Here is a 15,406-nt window from a genome sequence, read left to right as displayed (position 1 = left end):
ATGAGCTCTGAACTGTCCCTTTTGAGATCCGCTATCGCTATAATTTTATAGGTATTAAAAAGAAACTTTACACATTTTCATAATCATAGCGGACCTCCAACCTATTTAAATCTAAACATCCTAGCCTTATTTACTAGCCTACTTAATCTATCTTGCTTCCTTCAGTTTTGAGACGAAAACCAGAAAATCATGAATTTCCACTAAAGTCTTAATTTGTGAAATCCAAAGTACTGTTTTTATTAAATCATTATGAAAGATGAATCTAAATATAAATTTTGAAGTCTCTAGCTCTTTTCTGTTGCGCCAATGATTTTTCCAGAAAAACGTCCAAATCTCGGAAATGGCTGAAGTTATCGAACTGATATTTAACACACATTAATTTAGTATTATTTCTGACATGCTAGAAAAGTTTTAGTTCATTTGCTTGATTTTTAAGGTATTGCGCAACATTTATGACGTCAGAGCTAGTTACAGCAGACTGGCTGGCACACAACGGAAACTGATGTGAATTTATTACAGCGTGAGTAGGCTGCTTCCCTACATCACCCTCTACTTAAATTTTTTGTTTATGAATGTTAATGAATGAAAAAAAAATTTAATTACAAAAAGGGAAGCAAGAGTACAGTTTAACTTCCTATGAAACATCAAAATTGAAATATAAACCCGTATAAACATTAAAGAAAACTGATTACCTACATTAATTATTTAAATTGTAGGCATGTTCACTGCCTTTTAAACAATGTCATTACTCAAAATTTTAAGCAAAGTCATGAAATATTTTGGCATACATATTGCCTTAGACAAACAAACACATACAAATTGAAAAATTATGAAAATCTTAACTACATTAAATACATTTTTACATACACAAATTCAAAGAAAATAACATGATACATAAACAGATGATTATCTCTTAGCAGTCTTTTCTAAACCTGAAAGAAAAGTTCACAAATAATTTTTACACACGTGGTTGTAGCCGCTTTGGCTGGCGTCCTACACTTCCATTCACAGGGGTAGAGAAGGGGAAGTTGCTATGGTGTGCGTCCTTCACGTTCTCTCTAAATTACATGGGGGAAAGGGGAGGGGTCACTGTGAGTTGTGTCCAAGTCACTCCATGCTTTCACGCAGCTACCAGGCTGCCATTATCTGGTTTGTCCTGTAGAACAAACAAAAAGACTGCCTCAGACTCTGTTCACTTAAAATCTAAGGGTGGGTCACAATGAAATGGGGATATATACATTTTCTCCTCCAATATGTTGCTGGAACAAAGTTAACAGAACCTTTCTCAATTTTACTCTTACTGTTACTTAACTGTCATAAAATCGGTCAACAATTGGCTCAAAACGCCGTTAGTCACTTACATGAGAAAATTTTATGCTCAAGGCATATAATCATAAATCCTATTTAATCTGAATTTATTAGTTCTGGGCTGGAACACTGAACCAATGCTCGGTACATCCTTGATACATTTGCATTTTAAGCACTTAACTGACTCATCTTTGATTACTTTATTCTTAGAGATAGTATGAGTATGATTAGTGGTTGTTTTCTCAGCTTCCATGTACATGTGAGTAACTTTTGGTAATAGTACAGTTTTGAGTTGTCAAAACACACTACGTTTAGTTGACTACAAAATCCACTTATTGGCCCTCTGCTGTTGTCAGTTCCACATCTGCAATTAGGTACTTACTTACTTAGAAGTGTATTTATGCTGAGCTAAAATAGTGTTTCACGTCTGTCAGTATGTTATTTATTTATTTTGCTAGTGTATGTACTTATTTAACACTCACTCTATTAATATTTAAAGCATAGGATAGCACATTCATTTCATATTCATAGTGTATTGCAGCTGATTAGTTTGCTCACGTGGCAATCCATTTCCACTCGATCGGACGCTGAAACCTCAGGTAGTCTCTCTCGGACCTACCACTAAACTGCATCAAATAATTATGGACGAGCGTAATGCTAAATTCCTTAAACCTATAGGACACCATGAGCTGCTCTGTCTCATCTAACATAAGGGTACCTATGGTCGCATTCACGCCTCCAACTCATAACCTCAATACGTGTAGGTGTATCCTGTCACACACTACACTAAAATAATGGCCAGCTCCAACCTTATAAATACTTCAGGGACGTGTCCTTCACATCTCAACCACAAACACTGCTCAATTCTATTACACTGCCTTTCCTTGCTACACCAGGTGAGTTTAATCTTATAACTTATCTGCATATTATTCATAACACTAAGCAATCTCTTTCTTACTATTTATTAGCTAGCTCTAATGCATACACTAGGTTTCACTACCACTTCAGATCCTGCTTGTACATGAATTCATATATCTTTTTAAATTACTGTTGGTGGACCATTTCCAATAAAACAACACTTTGTACTTATTATATTACCAGGGTACTATACATACTTGTTACTCAAATACATTTTATATCTTAATTACGTCATACTTCTCTATTGTTTGTCACTATTAGGTTTGTCACATTAGGTATTTTTTTTTTGTCACTAATCGGTAGATAGTATGGTTACATAACTCATGGCTTGATAGCCATGACAGAAAATTTTTAGGTCTGGAAAGAAGAGGTCGAAATTTTTGTGGATAGGAAAGATGAAGAATGAGTGAGACCTGAAATGGGAAAGAAGATCTCACACAGCTGGGACCGCACAGCTGCCACACTGTGTGGAGGTTATAGAGCAACCTCCTCCCTACAGCATTCATTGGTTTAATGCTGTAAAGAAGAGTTAGAAATTTTAGGTGGATAGAAAAGATGAAGAGTGAGTGAGATCTGAAATGGGAAAGAAGATCTCACACAGCTGGGACTGCACAGCTGCCACACTGTGTAGAGGTTACAGAACAACCTCCTCCCTACAGCATTCAGTGGCTACCTATGAATCTGCCAGGTCGATCTGAAAATACTTTATGATGCCTTTTTAGAACCTGTCTCAGTTCTTCCTTTTGATTGCCTGAAATCCTATCGATTTCCTGCAATTTAGCTTCTATTTTGTCCAAAATAATTGCTTCTTCTTCTTCTGTGTTTAGCTTACTTGTACTAAGATTAACACCATCGTCCCAATACCTCCTATTTTTCAGAACTCGAATAGGCAGCTCCCAAGTTCCATCATCAGTTACTACATGTTTATCACTAAAAGGGACTGTAATTACTCCGGTTATTGGCAAGACCATTTTTAACTGGCTTCTTTCAAAGTCAACAACACTCTGATATTTTGACAAGAAATCTATGCCAATTAAAACCTCAATACTGAGATTGTTTACTATTAAACATGCATGATCAACTAAATTACCATTAATGTTAAAGGGCAGCAAAGCTTCTTGCTTTACCGTTTTTGACACCTTGCCAGTAGCACCAATTATTCTTAGTCCTGATACCCTCATTACTGTAAGCTTATCTTTACCAGGTAATGCATCAAAGAAGGACTGAGATATTGCACTCACCTCACTACCACTGTCTAAGAGACAACGTACATTGATACCCAATATATTCACTATTATTATAGGGTGGCTTATTCTAGGTTGTACAGGTGGTTCCTCAAATTCATTTAATAGTTCCTTTTGGATTTGTCTCCAACTAAAGTGATCAACATCTGTCTTCATTACATTAAGGTCACAGGGTGTATGGGTTTCCTGAATTACATTTTCAGCTGCCTTTTCCAGTCGGTCTATTAATTTTAAATCGAAACACCGCACGACTTCATTACATTTATTTTGCTGAACATAACCCAAATTACTGTAGTCTGAGCGATTCTGCGCCTCCAGACCGGGCATAACATTAGTTACAGCTAAACCACTTTCACCATTATCGTCGGTTTCCTTCTCAAGTGACAACTGGTCACAGCTACTGGGTTCATCGACCCCAAACAGCCTACCCTCTACATTCCCACTTATCTCCTGTCCTAAATCTATTAGTACATTATCAACATCCTGCACAGGCACTTTAGATAAGAGCACATCATCCTCATCGTAAATATAAGCATGAATTTCTTCTGCTTCTTCACCTGACAATTCAATATTTTGTAGCTCATCCCTACTGTTACACTGCTGCGCCTTCTCTTTCTCTTCCCACTTAGAAAGCGTCTCTAACACGGTATCTATCAAATACTGTGAGTGATCTAATATTTCTGTAGTATCCTTAGGTGCTACCGACATTTCATCCATCTGTTCAGTTTGAGTATTCTCATCTGTCTTACCATTTCCCTTAACTACTGGCTTAGGAAAAGTAACCGCCTGGTGAGCGCCAGTGTCCTCATAGACGGGAACTAGTTTTCCTGCCTAGGTCTACTACTGTTTCCTTTATTTTCATTATAGTTAGCTGGCATAGCCTTACTTTCCGTACTGTTGTTTACATGCATATTTCTGTTTGGAACAAAATTATTATCCCTTGGACGCCATTGTTGGTTCTGATAATTATTTCCCCAATTCCTATCTCTCTTAGGATGACGAACACCTACTGTTCTGATGTTTACATTGCCATTTTGCTCGTTCCTAAAATTACTATTATTATTATTGGCATTGCGGTTATTATGTGCTTGCTCCTCATTGGCAGCAACACGTTCTACACGTTCCAAATATTCAATGAAACGATCTAGATTGTCTCTAGGGGCTGATATAATTCTAGTTTGCCAGTACCATGGCAGTTTGGCTTCCAGACCTAGTATAATCATTTCTGGTTTTAGCTTTTCCGCCAAATGTGACAAACGTGAAATCCATGACCTAGCAAACTCTTAAATTGATTCCTTGCCTGCATTGAAGCGTTTTCCACTCCAAAATTCTCTCAACACTTCATTTTGCTTATTGCTAGACCAATACTCATTAATAAAAGCTGTTTTAAATTCCGCTAATGTTTTACACTTTAACATAACATCAGCTGACCAACGCATGGCGTCACCTGCTAAGTGGCTTCTAATAAACGAGATTTTCTCTCGTTCAGACCAAGTTGGTGGAATCACATCTTCAAAATCGTTCCAGAAATCTAGCGGGTGGATATTTTTATCTGGATCGAACCGCAAGAACTGCCGACACCCGATAAAAGCGGCGTTTGCAGCTACAACTTGTTGTACATTACCATTACCAGAAGTTACTGAAGCTACTTTACTCTCAATGTTAGCAATGTTAGTACTTATATTTTCTACTTTCATTTCAACATTATCTACTCTTTGCACAATATGAGTAGTGTCAGTTTTGATTGCTTCTACTTCTGCTTGACATATGTTGACTTTTATATTAACATCTTTAAATCTATCTGAGCACAGTTCAGACTCCGCCTCGATCTTTTCTGTTAACTTGTGCTCCAGCTTCGCATCTTCCATTTGGAAGTCTTTGCGAACCTCAGCGACTTCGGATTTTATTGTCTTATACATTTCAGAAAATTGTTGAGCAACCTTTTTCTTAATATCCTCATGATTGCAATCAATTTTATAATTCAAACTGTCTAGATCCTCTTTCAACTTATTGCAACCAGCCTTGAAAGTATCGTCCATTACCTCCAATCGTTTATTAAAATTTGTTTGGCTGGCCACAATCTCAGACTTTAATTCAGCATTACTGCTTTTGACCTGTTCACTTATTTCAGACTTCAATTCAGGATTCATTCTAGCATTACTGGCTGACATTTCAGCATTACTGCTTTTGACCTGTTCACTTATTTCAGACTTTAATTCAGCATTATTGGATTCTAATTTATTGTCCATTGCCTCAAACCGCATATTAAAATTTGTTTGACTGGCAGCTATTGCTTGTAATATAACATTTAGATCAACAGCCCCAGCATCTTTGGGTTGCTCACGAGCTGGCTTTTTATCACACTCAGGTGACGAAAAACTAGCTCCAATACCAGAATCATCAAAACCAAATGAAACTTCTGATTGGTTAGTCATCTCTAACTTCTCCTTCTTAAACTCTACCATTTCTGATGACTGTTTCATTTTTAATTCATCAGAGAAACTATCATCCAATAAATTTACAATTTCTACTTTCCGCTTTACTACAGGGGTCTCTATTATTGAATCATTGCCCCTTTGCACACTACTGTCAGGAGACAATACTTCATTTTTCACTTTAACATTACTACTTTCATGTATATTTACACTTGAACTGTTGTCTGGATTTACAGTTCCCTCAACAGACATAGGTTCTGATTTAAGTTTAACCTCAGTTTCTTTTGGCGGTTCCATCGCCGACAGTCTTTTAGTGCAGGTTAATAAAATTTTTAACAGCTTTTCACTTAACTTAGTTCCTTCTGCACGACGTATGGCGTTGCCGGCGCGGCGTACCAGGATTCCTGATGCGACGTGGCACGTTGAACTGCAGACGGCTCTCCGACGGCTGTTGTGTGTTTGCGTGGCCCGCAATTGCAGGCGCTGCGCCGGCTGTTCCAGCGAACGACTGCGGTGCGGCGAGACTGGCTTCTCGCGATGTCGGCAGCACCGCTAGACTCAGTGCCAGCTCCGTCAATCCAGATGTGTTGTTAATCCAATTGCGTCGTCCACATGCACACGTAACACATTCACTGTTTTATACTCAGTTGCGTGTCGCATTTCACTCGCGAATCCGAATAGTTAAAAATCACTTTCACTTAGTTGATTTCCCGGCCGATGCACCATATGTGGGGCGGCGGATGTATAAGTTTGTAACAATAAATTATCTACTGTTGTATAAACGCTTGCGTGTTGAATCAGTTTCTAGCTTTTAGAATGTTGTTATTGCTGTCTTTTGCCGTTCTCAGCACTGGCTCTCTATTTACTCCGTGACCCCCAGAAAGTGATTTAATAAAACTTGGAGCCAGTAAATAGATATCCTAGTGCCCACTTTACCTGAGAATGTTCTTATAGCTGCAGCTTATAGCTCTGAGGAATTAGGAGATTGTCCGGGATTTCTAATCAAAAACGGTTCTCCAAAATAGTTGAGTATATTCTGAAATTCACTAATAAAAACCACAAGTATCCCTACAACCTAACTAACAGAACAGTTCAGAGTCTAATGCGCTGATGCAACTATAAATGTCCGAATCAAATGTTAAAAAGAATGCTCGCCATAATTTGATGAAAATATTTCATCAAACGCCACGCTAAATATTTGATAGAATGACTGTCCCGCGACGGCACGTGAAAATACGACAATACGCAAACTGAAGCTAGTTAATGAAAATCATTCCAGAATTAACACTTCACATGAAATGTTTTCATAGTTCCGCGTATCTCTAGTAACTTAATACGGCACCCGAGGCTGTTTGTAGCAGATACACTGATGCGACGCGACTACCGACACAGATGGCGTGTCATTCAGCGTCTGGAGAGAACTGGGGCCTTGCTTCCTCGCGCAGTGTTCTTATATATAAAGCCGCGGTGCGGACGGCGAAGGGAACGTCTGATCTTATCCGCTCTCCCGACTAGCCGCTGGGCTAGTAACGCACCACTTCAAGTTACATAATAATTTATAGCTTCTTTGGCTGATGGCCGGAGAAGCTCTTAATTTAAACGTGCATTCAGCACGCAGGTAAGTATTGATAATAAAATTTTGACGTGGCTAAGTTAAATACTTTGAGCGAGAGAATTAATCTAATTACACTGCACGCAGCAGATGAGCTCTGAACTGTCCCTTTTGAGATCCGCTATCGCTATAATTTTATAGGTATTAAAAAGAAACTTTACACATTTTCATAATCATAGCGGACCTCCAACCTATTTAAATCTAAACATCCTAGCCTTATTTACTAGCCTACTTAATCTATCTTGCTTCCTTCAGTTTTGAGACGAAAACCAGAAAATCATGAATTTCCACTAAAGTCTTAATTTGTGAAATCCAAAGTACTGTTTTTATTAAATCATTATGAAAGATGAATCTAAATATAAATTTTGAAGTCTCTAGCTCTTTTCTGTTGCGCCAATGATTTTTCCAGAAAAACGTCCAAATCTCGGAAATGGCTGAAGTTATCGAACTGATATTTAGCACACATTAATTTAGTATTATTTCTGACATGCTAGAAAAGTTTTAGTTCATTTGCTTGATTTTTAAGGTATTGCGCAACATTTATGACGTCAGAGCTAGTTACAGCAGACTGGCTGGCACACAACGGAAACTGATGTGAATTTATTACAGCGTGAGTAGGCTGCTTCCCTACAGGTTGCAAGTGCTACTCTGAGATGAAGAGGTTAGCACAGGAAAGGAATTCGTGGCGGGCCGCATCAAACCAGTCAGTAGACTGATGACCAAAAAAAAAAAAACAAAAGGTAGCAGAATTCCTTAACTTAATCTGCTTTGAGACCATCAATTCTGATGTGAAGTTCCTCACTCTTCGCGTTTCTAGCACTTCTCATCACTTTCGTCTTTCTCGGATTTACTCTCAGTCCATATTCTATACTCGTTAGAGTGTTCATTTTATTCAGCAGATCATGTAATTGTTCTTCACTTTCACTCAGGATAGCAATGTCATCAGCGAATTGTATCATTGATATACTTCCCGCTTGAATTTTAAACCCCCTCTTGAACCTTTCTTTGATTTCCATCATTGCTTCTTCGATGTACAGACTGAACAGCAGGGCCAATAGACAACATACCTGTCTTACACAATTTTTAATCCAAACACTTCGTTCCTGGTCGTCCGCTCTTATTATTCCGCCTTGGCTCTTGTACATGTTGTGTATTACCCGTCTCTCTCTATATTTTACTCTTATTTTTCTCAGAATATCGAACATCATGTACTATTTTACATTGTCGAACGCCTTTTTCAGGTCGACAAATCTAGGAATGTGTCTTGATTTTTCGTTAGCCTTGTTTCCATTATCAAAGTCAGAATTGCCTCTCAGGTGGCATTACTTTTTCTAAAGCCTAACTGATCGTTATCCAAGACATCTTCATTATTCTTGTCAGCAACATGGTGCTATAATTCTCGGACTTGTCAGTTCTTGTATCTTTGGAATTGTATGGTTGATATTTTTTGAAAGTCAGATGGTATGTCGCCAGACTCATACTTTGCACACCAACATGAAGAGTCGTTTTGTCGCCACTTCACCAAATGATTTTAGAAATTCAGTGGAAGTGTTATCTACCCTTCTGCCTTATTTGGTCTTAAGTCCTCCAAAAATCTCTTGTTCTGATCTAATACTGGATCCTCTATCTGTTCTAAATCGGCTCCTGTTTCTTCTCTGTCAGATCACATAAATCTTGACATGTGGAATAATCAGGTCTACTGCCGGATGTTTGTGTCGCTCTGGCACAATATTTCGGCCACGTAACTCGTTGCCTTCTTCAGGTTGAAACGTCCCCTTTGAACAATTCTACACGAGACTGTGCTTAACCTGACACACAATACTTTGTTAGGCAACGCAATCTGACTTTCAAAATTCCCTACAAAAGAATGGCCCTGACTAACATTAAACTATACCTTTCACAAATCACTTACCTCACAATAATCTTCGTTTCTCCCACTACTGCAATACAGCAAGCGCCACTACTGCCAGCTAAATAAAAGATTCAAACTACTAAAGGCACTAACTACTGATAGGGATAGTTAGCAAATGAAAGATATTAATAGAGAACAAACAATGTATTTACCTTGATATCATCATATATAAATATAGCAGTTCATGACAAATTTCAAAACTCCGCCATCTCTCTCTCCACATCCACCACTGCTGGCGGCTCACCTCCAACTGCGCAACGCTACGCGCTGTTCACAGCCAGCTGCCTAACACTACAATGGCGAGTATTACAACAATGCAAAGCAGCCACAGACTGCACACAGCACAGCCAGTGATTTTCATATTGAGCGCTACGTAACATTGCCAATAAGAAAACATAAACAGCCTAAACATAAACAGCCTACTTACATAGCCCCCATGCTCCCTACAAAAAATTTTACAAAATTTTTTTGGGCAGTGGCCAATACAGATTTGACAAAAATTTTTCACAATTACAGTAACAAAGATATAAAATGCACACACTTATTGATACAACGTTGGTCAAAAGCTCAAATTTTCTCACAGTCCATAAAGACAGTCCTAATCGTACATAACAGCAGAATAGCAACATGCTGACAGATAATGGGCCACAACAGAGCAAACCCACAGCAGAGTCATTCGACGTTTTGAAGAATATTGGTAGGTAGGTCATCACAGAACAGACCCACTGTAGTCCTGGTAGAGATTGTGGTATTGGTGGGCCACCAGAGGTGCAGACCCACTGTAGTCCTTGTAGAGATAATGGTAATGGGGGGCCATCAAAGATGCAGACCCACTCTAGTCCTTGTAGAGATGGCCAGCAGCCATCTGTTGCGATTGTGCAGGTGCACATTCACCATCGAAGAGTCTTGCGGAGAATATAGCAAGTCCATAAACCACCACTTGTGCACTCACAGTGTTTTTGGAATTGTCCTTAGAACCAGCAATGCTGTTATCCAGTCCCTTGCTGAATTATTAACACACGTGCAAACACTAACAGTCCCTACTTCTCACATATTGTCCATATACTATGACCAACAGAAACGTGTGCAGTGAAATGTTACTTAATTTGAAGAACTGGTAACAATTACAATTTGGTAACATAAAAATACAATAGCAAAGGTACATGATACATCATTAAAAACATAATAATACAGATAACATCTGTAGTACAGGCTTTACAAAAGAATCGAACTAACATATACATCAGTGTAATTATGACATGAGTACATACATAAAAGATTACAATAACTTTTGAAACATCAACTTCACACATGAGCATGAAACAGAACAGAATTAATAATGTCTAACATCTTTACAAAGTAAATAACATATTATTAATGCCAATTATATTCGAGGATAACAGTATTCCTCATCATAGTGAATGTAGCTTAATATTAAAAGAAGAAAAAATTCTATGAAACTACACAGAGACAGGAAGAAAACAAACACACAAGGGTACACACACACATAGTGGGATAACACCAATAGGAAAGGACAGGGTTCGTTTTCAGTGTAACATTTGGTACTGCAGTCCAACCCAAAACTTCATACATCTTTCCTCTTATTTCATCCTTTGTTTCCACCAAAAAAAATTCTAACTAAGCATGCTTTCTGTGTTTATATGTTCACACATTTCTTACCTCATTTTTATTTTCCATTATCTTACCTCATCATTTATTTCCAAGAAAATCCTACCTAAAATACTTTTTTTTTTGGCCAAACCATTTTCTTATAGCGTCTAAATGCATTTCTTCCAATTCATCATAGTTAGTTTCTTATATAGTCTACCCCTCTTAAGCTAACTTAAATCTACTGAGCTCAGATGCTAAACTAAGGGACGAGGCAATGCAGCAGCACGTAAAACAATTATTATAAACAGCAATGAAAAAAATGGAAAATTGCAAAGCAAGCTACAGTATAAATTAGCAAAAGTCAAATTCAATAACACTATGCCTGGCAAACAGCAGCAACTTATACCTAAACATGACATAGCGCAAGCAGAAAAAAATATTACACTAAAATGGCCATGTCTAATACCTATGTCACATCTTAACATTAGAGTGATGCATCACAATTTATTCTACAAAAGAAATTACCAAGTACTTGAAAAGAAAATTATGTGTTACTGTTACTAGTTCCTTCGTATTGTTCTTTCCTTTCCAAGTGCTCCTTTTTTAAAGAATGTGGATCATAAAATAATTATTTAATAGATCTGTTGACAGAAAGTGTTCACATTAGCAAATGCATTTTATTTTATAAAAGCAATGCTGCAACACAGCTGGAAAACAGATGTCAAATGAAATAAGCAACTATGAAAAGCAAAGCATAAAAATATCATTCAATAGTCATGTGGCATTTCGTAAGTCAGTAGCACTCAACTCTCGGAGAAAGATACTTGTCATAATCACAAGTTCGACCGTGTCGTTTTTGCGATGCTTTCTACAAAGAAATGTCAGAAGCGAGGTTAATGGCGTCCCTTTTTTTTTTTTTTCTTCCTGTGCTCTGAAAGGCACTAATGGCTTGTTCTCCAGGCGTCTGACACACCTGGGTGCCCACGACGCATTATGTGCAGGTGGTCACTTAACTTTCGTACGGAAATATTTACGACAGCAGTTTCCGCTACAGTAACAGTCATATATACAAAATTTCACAGGTCGAGAATTTACTTTGCAAATGTGTAGAAACAAAATCCTATGAATATAACAGTGTCCAAAAAAATTTTCAGTGGCATTGTGATACATTCACACATGATTCACACATGTACACACATTTCATAATTCTAAAGTACGATTCTTGGTTTCCAACATCCTTTTCCATAAGTCAGAGTCCCTAATCACTATTCATTACTCCTTACCTTATTACACATATTTATATTCGTCGACACGTCAACCTTGCGACGACACTTCAATATTTCATCATAATAAATACATAGCATAACCAAATTCCTTATATAGCACCAGCTTAGTAATCATAAACATACCTCAGCAGCATAATACACATTGTTGTCGTAAAAAATATCATAACACCTCAGTCAAATCTCAAAATCGTCATAGCTTCCTCCAATAATTAAAAAAATTCTCTGCTCATGTCAAAAGTGTCATCTGCCTCAAACGTACTTTAAAAATCATGAATCCATACCAAATACATCATTCAAAGCTCTCATAGTATCACAATGGTTCCGAAAAAATATGAGCATTTCACAAAGTACAGACAAAATACAATTTCATAAGTGTGAAGTTATCCAACTGTGTAATTGCGTAAACATGTGTCACTGACATAGTAAAAAGAATGTTTGTTTCTCTGTCAAATGATCAGATAGCTGTGTAATTGTGTGTTAGAGAAATATGGTACCGATGTGTAAAGTTGTATAAGCAAATACCATATTAGCTAGGGCTCCTTGTGCTTGCCAAACACATGGTACACAAAGCAAGCGTGTAGCCCCCTGAGGATTAATGTAATTATACCCTCAGGTGTTACAGATTACAGCAATGAAATGAAATGTATCACTGAAAACCTTTGTATCATTGTACTTCAAATATCTTTAAAAATAAATGTTTTAAGTACAAAATTAATCACTCAAATGCGTGTCCTGTAGCGCTAAATGTGCGTCTTGCTGTAAGATAATTCTGCGGAAGTGTCGTAATTATCGTCCTCCGAAAGCTAAGTTCTGCAGAAGTCAATGTACTTACCTCATAATACACAAAAGTGAAATGCTTTGCGTATAAATGTCTTAGTTATTACGCTTATTGCCGTGATGAAGAAAGTACTGTACTGTAACGTAATGTTGTGCCACGAAAAAGGCTGTCTCATTGTTGCTATACCACAAAAGTTACTACTAAAACATGTTTTTCTTTCCAGAAGAATTCAGAAAACTGTGCAGATATAAAACAGATACACCGCAAAAGCAACATTGTAAATTGTCACTCATTAGTAGCGTCGTGATAAAAATCGTGTAGCTGTCACATAAACTAACCTCTGTGTCATCTGGTATCTCTCAGAAAGCACTTTAAATTCAGAATGTATTTTCAAATAAACCAAAATGTTGCATTAAAATCTCATTAGCAGTACTGGTAAATGTTCTAAGTATGTGAGCCTTATAGTCGTTACGTAATCGTGCAACAAACAAGCAAGAATGTACACACACAATAACACTGTGACGTCTGTTCACTATAACAATGCATTCGTCATTTCTGTTTAAATAAGTTCTCTTGGCTCTTGACTGGATATTTCACTTCAAACATTGTTACATGTTAACAGATTCTAAATCTGACAAAGCATATTAGTAATGTGAAGCGAAAAATTTTATGACAAAGACTAAGTTAAAAAGCAGATTATCTTTCAATAAACGGTTTTACATGTGAAATGTGGTGTAAACCTTTACTCTTCCTAGTACGCAGAGTTTCAACTTCAACGCAATTATCATGTGGTATACGTCGGATTCTGTAAGGTCCATTGTAAACTAGAAAGAATTTGTGACTCAAGTGTTTCTTCTTATGTGACAATGAATGAGCTTTAATGAGAACTTTCTGACCAATATACAACTTCTTTGCATTTGCTTTACCGTGTAGTTTTCTCCTTTTGTCTGCTGCAGATTTTATATTTTTAAGAGCCAAATCAATTATGTCTTTGTGTCGAAGTTTACGTGTATTCGGGAAAGGTACAAGCTCTCTGATTCTGTTCGGTGGTTCTTCATTCTTCAGTACAAGAGTAGGTGGTAAAGCAGTGGAATCATGAGGCATTTCATTCAGCACGTTTTGAAATAAGTGTAAATATCTGTCCCAATGCTGATGCTTTCTGTGACAATAAAGTCTGCAAAGCTTATTGATTTCTTTCATAATCCGTTCAGACGGGTTACAATGTGGTGAGTACAATGAAATAAAAACAGGTTTGATTTTATGGTTGCGAAGCATGCGTGACCAAACAGCAGATCTGAATTGCGGTCCGTTATCTGAAATGACTTTACTAACGTGTCCAACTTCACGTAAGAAATTTTTAACAAAGGCGTTGGATACAGACCGTCCAGTGGCTTTACGTAACGGTGTGAAAGAAACAAATTTTGAAGTAAGTTCAACAGCGACTAGAACGTACGAAAATCCATTAGATGTTCTGACAAGTGGTCCCAAGAGATCAACAGCAGCAAATTCTTTTAATTTAGAAGGAATGATAGGAAACAGCGGAGCACTATGAGAGATAGTAGATGGTTTCGCCTTTTGACAAAGTTTACAAATAGACAAGACTCTTCGAATTCTCTTTTCCATATTGTTAAAATAACAAGTCGTTCGAAGAATATGATAACATTTTCTTGGGCCAAAATGTGCATAGCTGAAATGAATGTACCAAATGAGCTTATTAACAAAATCGTCAGGAATGCAAAGTACCCATAGCTTGTCATCAACAGTGCAGCGTTTGAAGAGTATGTTGTTTCTAACCAGGTAATAATGCCGAATCTGTGTGTGTGTCTTTTCATGCCATTTGCTCTTGACGTCTTTCCAAATCGGATCTTTATCTTGTTCATGAGCAATGTCCTTTAAAGATGTGGTGATGAAGTTTTCAAAGGCGACTTTCTGAATGTAAAGAATACTGAAATTTTTCTCGAGGTTGCCTTCTGTGGTACTTTTCTCAAGCCCAGCCGGTGCGCGTGACAGTGCGTCCGCAACAATGTTCTCCTTGCCGGGAATGTAGACTATTGTGAAGCGGAATTCTTGCAGAAACAATGCCCAACGTTTTAACCTGTCATGATTTAATTTTGAAGACATAAGAAATTGTAATGCACGATGATCACTGTATACTTTTACGTGCTTACCAGAAAGAAAGAAACGGAATTTGTTAAATGCCCAAACGATAGCTAAAGCTTCTAATTCAGTAACGGAATAATTTTTTTCAGATTTGGTTAGCACTCGGCTAGCAAAAGCAATGGTTTTCTGAACAGTAGTGTCA

This window comes from Schistocerca serialis, chromosome 5, assembly GCF_023864345.2.
Source record: "Schistocerca serialis cubense isolate TAMUIC-IGC-003099 chromosome 5, iqSchSeri2.2, whole genome shotgun sequence".
Taxonomy (NCBI): Eukaryota; Metazoa; Arthropoda; class Insecta; order Orthoptera; family Acrididae; genus Schistocerca; species Schistocerca serialis.
The sequence above is the reverse complement of the archived record's forward strand: the minus strand, read 5'-3'. Positions refer to the sequence as shown.